This window comes from Sphaerodactylus townsendi, linkage group LG08 (assembly GCF_021028975.2).
Source record: "Sphaerodactylus townsendi isolate TG3544 linkage group LG08, MPM_Stown_v2.3, whole genome shotgun sequence".
Lineage (NCBI taxonomy): Eukaryota > Metazoa > Chordata > Lepidosauria > Squamata > Sphaerodactylidae > Sphaerodactylus > Sphaerodactylus townsendi.
In genome coordinates, this window is record NC_059432.1 from 18642712 (window position 1) to 18650827 (window position 8116).

Sequence of the window (8116 nt, forward strand, 5' to 3'; positions counted from 1 at the left end):
CGTGCAGAAACCGCCATAGTGATGCAGATCAGAGAAGCCTTACAGCTTCTAAAACCTTCAAAAACTCTTCAGGTCAGCAGGCAAAACCCAAAAAAAAGGCAGCAGGCAAAACAGAGGAAGCAGTGGGAAGTGGCTGGCTCAGCTGGGGATGCCTTACATGGGGAGGATCCTGCATTTAGACAGAAAACCATGAGAAAACACCACTGAGGTGGAAAAGAGCCATGGGGTAAACACCGCATGCATTATAGGCCTACATTACCTTAACAAGCCACACCAATCTGCAGCGTAATATTGCTGATCTGTAGCTGCATTAGTCTAAAACCTGGTAGCTTAATAGTTCGCACCAATCTGCAGCTGCATTAGTTACTTTACATAGGCTGACAAGATGTAGTGATTAGGACTGTAAGAAAGTTGTACTCTGAATATTTTAAAGGGTTGTCTAAGTGCCAAATCTATTGTGATTTTTAAAATTGTTTATCACTTACGTAAGCTGCCTAGAGACACTAATAGCAGCAGTGGCGTAGTGGCTAAGAACAGTGGCTAAGAGCAGGTGCACTCTGATCTGGAGGAACCGGGTTTGATTCCCAGCTCTGCCACTTGAGTTGTGGAGGCTTGTCTGGGGAATTCAGATTAGCCTGTGCACTCCCACACACACCAGCTGGGTGACCTTGGGCTAGTCACAGCTTTTCGGAGCTCTCTCAGCCCCACCCACCTCACAGGGTGTTTGTTGTGAGGGGGTAAGGGCAAGGAGATTGTAAGCCCCTTTGAGTCTCCTGCAGGAGAGAAAGGGGGGATATAAATCCAAACTCTTCTTCTTCTTCTAATATGAGGTGGGGTATAAATACTTACAAATAAAAATAAACCAATACTGTGGTGGTATTCAAACATAGGTGCATCATCTGGGTTGAGCCATTAGTCCGTCAGCTCAAAGTTTTTATCAAAGGACTTTTAGCCTATAGTGCTAAGTGAAAACATCCACAGGGTTCTACTGATAAAGGACGGAATCCACCAGAAGGCAGGATTTCCACTTTGCAGAGTGCGACATTCTCGCCTCCCTCTTCCTGCTGCATCTCCAAATGTCCCCTTGGAAGGCTGATCCTGTCTGCAGAAAGGATCAAGTGGATTCAATTAGATCTGTTAGCAGGTGGAGGTCATGGAGTGGCATTTTCTCTCTCTCTCTCTCTGCAACCCACCCAGGTTCCAGCTATAAGTCACAACATCCTTATGGTTGCTGATCCTTTGAATCTCATGTACAGTCAGAGTATTGTGTCTCGCAGACACACAACAGCTCTTTTCAGTTTGTGATCACTGCATATGCAGAAAATCACACACAGACAGCTTACTTGTCCACAAATCACCCCACAGAGGTGCCAGTGGCTCTCCTAGGAAACTTACAAGCAGCCATGTAAGTAATGTGATTTTTTTACAACCAAACAAATAGTTCAGTTTGCAGACACGATAATGGTATGGAGGTGAGCATTGTAAAATCACCTGTCTCTGAATGCTGTGGTCTCAAACACAAAAGAGACAGTCAGCCATTGGGAGGCACAAAACTCCCCAACAAACACAAGAGTCGATTCCCCACTTACCATCTGCTGCGGCTTCTCTCGCCAAGTAGCGTGGGGTCCCGCGGCACTCCCCACTACAGGGGCAGCAACAACGCAGCCACCCCGACGCTGCCACTCTCACGCCCCCTCAGCACGCATCATTCCTGGCTCCCTGCATGGAAGGGCTTTTGAAAACTCCCCGCCAAGCCTTTCCCCTGCTGGCTCCCATGGATCGCCTCGTCCCTCCTTGGTTTGAGTCGCCATGCCAGGGCTGGAGAGCGGGTGAGGGAAGAATGGTTGCGGGAGGGAGGGAGGGAAGGTGAAGGCTGACTGGGGTGGGGAGGCATTAACCCATGCTCAAGAACACCCGTTTCTTATGAGCACAGTCTGCCTCCGCTTTCAATTGAAGTGGGAAAACAGCCAAACACAAGGACTTGTTAATGTGTCAGTGGAATTGAAGTCTTCCAAAATGTTGTTCCTGAGGGGGGCGGGGGTGTTAAGGCACTCTCATTAACAGCATGGGGGGCAAAGTGGGGGGAGTCTGGTTCAGGAGGAGGTGAAATTGGCCAAAATTAACCCACCCTTCTCTGATGAAAAAGAGATACTCATCCCTCCTTGAAAACAAGTGAAGGGACACAAGCCCAGCAGCACCGTTGCATGCTGAGTTACAGCTGTCTGGCATGTAAGAGAATGAATAAAATCAGTTCTGCCCTATCTTACGATACACTCACAGAGACTTAAAAAATCTTTTGTAAGATTAATAATCTTGAAGCAAGGAGCCAGTACCAGGGTCAGACCCTGACACTCCAATCAACACCAGGGCTCGCATGCGAGTGCATCCCACCCGCCAAGCGACTGAGGTGGCTTTATTTGATAAGCTCTTAAGGAGGTGGTGGTGTTGACCTCCTCTGGATGGATAATAAGAAGGTATCGTCTCCCATCGTCTGTCAGGTGGCTGTTAGTGCAGAAAGAAATGACACCTTCGCAGACATTATAATTAGACACATGGAAGTTGTTGGAAGGGTGGATTTCCACTGCAGCTAGTTAAATGAAATCACACCGGATTGGAAAGAGCATTTGGTTCTCCAATCAAGATATGTTAGCAGTCCTCTTAGTCAATGGGAGAAACTAAAAAGCACAAAAAAGCAGCCCATTTTTAAATTAGTGTTCACTTTTTCACAATTTCATTTATAATGGTCCAAATGAAGCTTTGAAGTGGGATGGGAAACATGAAGTATTACAGGAAATCTTAGACCAGCTTCTCACTTTGCACATAGTTACCAATGCTTTTAAAACTATTTTTTTTATTATTTTTCAACACTTATTAAACATACAAAAGAAAGAAAAGGAAAGGGAATAATAGAACGTAATAGAAAGTAAAGGAAATAATAGAAAATAGACATAATTGCATCAAATAGACACAATTAAATCAAAAAAGAAAGATGTATATTAAGTACATATTACATAAAGTACATTAAGTACATATTACATAATATTAAGTATATTAAGTCCACATTACATAATGGATTCCAATATAACATTTTCTAATTGTTAGGGAGACTTTATAAAGTTTTAAAATCTTTATCATTTATATACTTCTAAACATTTTTGCTACTCCTTTAATTATATCTTAAACATTGTTAAATTTCAAACTTTTAGATATTTTATTATTACATGGTCAAGAGGTTGATATGAAAAATAAAGACTCAATTTCTCCTCAAATTCGTCTTTTGGATGTCAGTTCACAAGATTAGTTCGTTTGGCCACGATGGCATATTCTCTGATTTTATCCTCCCAGCATTCTATTGTGAGGCTGTTATCAGATTTTCAGTTTGTTGAGATTATAACTCTTGCAGCAGTTATTAAGTGCCAACACAGTTTATTCAGTTTCTTAGGCTGTTTTTGCATGGTCAAAATATCCTGGGGTGAGCACAGAAAATATCCCTGTGCAGCCTTGAATTCCGCACGGTTCCTGAAGCTGCACAGGGTCTGCCCCAGAGTTGCCCTGCAATATTTACCTTAGCCCAACATTTTCAAAAATCGCCCATTTGGAGGTTCTGTTAAAAAGTCGCGGTGTGACCCTGCTTATGCCTGTACCGTGCAAAAACCAATCAGGAGCAGGACCAGTTTATTTTCCCACCCAGTTGCCTGATCTCCCCACCTGACGTTCATTCAAACTGCCACTCAAAAACAACAGCTAATCAGAATGTGGGACACTGGGCAAGCTTGCAGGTGCTTTCAGCTGCCACTCAAAAGCAACAGCCAATCAGAACAACCACTTGATCTATTTTCTTCAGTACAAGCTTTATTTTTAATTAGCAGACCTATTCACTTGTTTTCTCCCTCTGAAAGCAAAATCTTATTTTAAACCATTAAAGATACAGATCAATTTCTTTCATTCCCACAGCATATACACAAAAACACCAATTGCACATATACAAAAACACCAATCAGGAGCAGACCAAGTTCATTTTTCCTCCCAGGCTGCCTGATCTTTCGGCCTGACATCCATTCAAGTTGCCACTCAAAAACAACAGCCAGTCAGAACGCGGTACACTGAGCATGCTCAGACATGCTTCCAAAGTAAATACAGAAGTCCAGCTCATGCAGAGTAAACTGGAGCATTTCTTACTGATCCTAACTTTGCTCCTGGGCAGAAGCTGGGAGCCATGCGTCGGCAGAAACTGGGATAAAATAGCGCCAATATATATGATCCCGGTTCAACCCCAGTGTAATTGTGCTGTGCAATAAAGCTTTTCTGGCAGTAAACCCAACAGCACTGTTTTTGCCATAAGAGGAAATTTAAATTTGATTATTGATGAGGAAGGGAATTTTAAATCCAATCGCAAAGGGCTATACCTGGACTATTCCACAATCACAAATAGAGTCATGAGGGCAGGCAGAAAGACAGGCCCTCTGGTGCTGCTGGGTTATAAGTCCAACTGGAAGCTGCTCATGGCTGGCAAACCAGATCTGGGTAAGGAACACCTGCAGCCCACTACTCTTGGACAGCTGGCACTGGCAGGGAAAGCAGGCTCACTGCAGGTGGACATTCAAGCACCATTGCTGTAGCAAACGAGGGAGGCCAGCCAGGAGTTAAGAGAAGAAGAGAAGAGAAAGTTTTGGATTTATATCCCCCCTTTCTCTCCTGCAGGGGACTCAAAGGGGCTTACAATCTCCTTGCCCTTCCCCCCTCACAACAAACACCCTGTGAGGTAGGTGGGGCTGAGAGAGCTCTGAGAAGCAGTGACTAGCCCAAGGTCACCCAGCTGGCGTGCGTGGGAGTGTACAACCTAATCTGAATTCCCCAGAGAAGCCTCCACAGCTCAGGCGGCAGAGCTGGGAATCAACCCCGGTTCCTCCAGATTAGATACACGAGCTCTTAACCACCTACGCCACTACTTCTAAGGTGTGTGACTGTGGCCCCTTCTGCACATGCAGAATAATGCACTTTCAATCCACTTTCACAGTAGATTTTGGGACAGGAAACATAAGCCAAGCACTGGGAGCGTATCATAGTGAGGAAAAAGCCAAGGGTTAGAGCAGTGTAGAAATCCTCTCTGCTCATGAGTCACTCACCATTCTGCTACACGTGTGCAAAGAAAGGCAAGGGATGTAGCACTCTTGCTGTCCGCAGATGTACACCAGCAGCCGGTCCTTCCAAAAGCCACTAAAAAATAGCCGCTCTATATGGGCTGGGGCTATTCAGGCTACAGTCAGCTCATTAAGCATCTCTTAAGACCCAGCTTGATCTGCTGAAACGTTGAAGATTCTGCTGTATCTTCCCACTCAAGAAGCCACTAGCCATGATAGGTCAACATTCAAGTCTAGCTATCAATGCACAGCTTGATTAGCTATCTGAACTGAGCCTTGGATGGGTCCGGACAGCGTGGAGAACGATAATGATTTGCAGTCAACCTAATTTTTCACTTTTAATTAGATATTAATTAAATTTAAAATAATTGCTCACTATTAATCCTGATTCTTTCACTTTGCTTTGGGATATGTCCAGTACGTAAATATATATATTGATTTACAATAATAGTAATCTGGATCCTGTCATTGGTCAGAAGTTTGGCAAATATTTGAAATGTTTTAAGTAAAACTATGCAGGGGCAGAGGAAATGGGGGATGTGTATGGCTGTCACACAGATTATGGGTTTAAGCATTTGTGAGAATTGTGTTATAGGCAAAATATTGTAAATTAGATCAGCTGGCTAGGTTAAGACAGTATTTACACAGCATGAGAAGTACAGCTCTTAGCTGGTTGGTTGTTTCTTCCTAGTCCATGGAAATAGAGAGCCAGCATTGTGTTGCATTTAAGAGTGTTGGGTTCTAATCTGGGGAACTGGGTTTGATTCCCCACTTCTCACGAATCCTGCTGGGTGACTTTGGGCCAGTCACTGTTCCCTCAGAATTCTCTCAGCCCACCCAGAGGCAGGCAATGGCAACTCACCTCTGAACATTCCTTGCCTGGAAAACCCAGTGGAATCACCATATGTCAGAGCCAGGGGCAGAGTGAGGAAGAACTGTGCCTGGGGTACGTGCACGCCCTGCACCCCTGCCGTGGTGCTGCCCACCCCTGCCCCACTTCAGAACACCCCCAGAATGCCCCCACCACATCCCCTCCATGGCCTGGCCACACCCCCACCGCAGTGCCGCCCAAGGCATTGCACCCCCTGTCCAGTTGGTGCTACGCCACTGGTCAGAGGTAACTAAATGGTGTTTTCCACCACCACCAGAAATGTAGGTTTTGATTTAGAGCCAGTGTTTTTTAGGGGCTATACTGTCAGAGTAGAAATCAGAATTCACATCCCCACTCCACCATGAAGGAAAAGAGAGGAGTTTGGATTTATCCCTCGCTTTTCTCAGCTGTAAGGAGTCTCAAAGTAGCTTACAATTCCTTTCCTTCCTCTCCCCACAACACAACACCTGGTGAGGTAGGCGAGGCTAAGAGAGTTCTGAGAGAGCTGTGCCTAGCCCGAGGTCACCCAGCAGGCTTCATGTGAGGCGCAGGGAAACAAATCCAGTTCACCAGATGAGTCCGCTGCTGATGAAGCCCACCAAGAGACTTTGGGCAAATCAGACTTTCTCAGCTTCAACTACCTTGCAAAGATGTGTAAGGACCACACAGGGAAAACTAAACTTTTCAACAAGGACAGAATAAAAATGTGCTGCGTTGATTATGGATGCTAAAGTGTATCACACACCAAATGATATTTACAGTATTCCAGTGTTTCAGAAGATCAAAAAGGATCAAAGAACGATGCAAATTTCTCTTTTTTTTCACCAAAGTCTTGATTTTTGGGGGCCTGAATGTGCCTGGGAGGGCTATAGACATCCCAAAGCAAACACAGGTGGTGGAAATTGCTGTCTTAGTCTTTGCAGGCTGTCAACGGCCTTCCAGAGGGAAAGAAGATAACTGAGAAGTACCACAGAAAGGGCAGTGATAGATGGCAGGAGTTTTTAAAAAAGAACCAAACACACACCTCCACATCTGATTGAAGGCCTCTTTCTCTGACAAGGCAAATTTGGAGATTTCATTCAGGAAGTCCTCAACCTGGAGAACTTCAGCATATAGTCCTGAGGGCGAGAGGAGACCAGAAAACACGCTGAAAACAGGATTTTGCCCCTCTCCATGATCGCTGCAGCTCTGTGATCATTTATGTTCCCATCTGCTGTCTTGCCCTTCCTCTCACAGAGCCTTTTGATCAACGATAAATAGCTGGGAAACTTTTCTTCCCGCTCCCATGGCATGACATTTCTTCCCTTCGCAATGTGCGGCCCCTCTGTTTTAATTACTTAGCGTGTCTCTCTCAACATCCTAACTAATTTGTCTAGTTTAAGAAGAAACCCACACAGCAAATTTCACATTAGCCAGCCTGGCTACAGGAAGAGGAAAGAATAGTTTTCCACCCTCCCCCGTAATACTGATGCCATTTTTGGTGCAAGAAAGATGCACATTCCAGACACTGCTCGGAGAAATATAAGATACATACCCTTGTCCTTCTCATGTGGCATGTGGTATTCTCTGAGGCACAGCATCTAGGACAGTGGTGGCGAACCTTTGGCACTCCAGATGTTATGGACTACAATTCCCAGCAGCCCCTGCCAGCATGGTCAATTGGCCATGCTAGCAGGCTGAACTTGGTAAGTATTGATTATATTTATCTAGGTCTGGCGTCTAAAGATGGAATGTTCCTACATAGTATCCAATTTTAGTTTATCCTTCAGTCCTGCTCTGTAGGTGCTACACAGAAGATTCTGGTAGCTTCACACGGGTCTGTGGTGTTTCCAACTGGGAGGGAACAACACTGAGCAACCAACACCAAACAGAAGACCTAAGAAACAGCCTTCCTTTACAGACCTTGATAGGGAAACAGGAAGCAGATATTACATAATTCTGCAGGCTTCCAGTAACACATCACTCTAAGTCAGTGATGGCGAACCTATGGCACGGGTGCCAGAGGTGGCACTCGGAGCCCTCTCTGTGGGCACTCGCACACACATCTACAGGCTGACCTGGGCCACTGAGCTACGCGACATTTCGCGCCTGCGGTGAAGCAGGA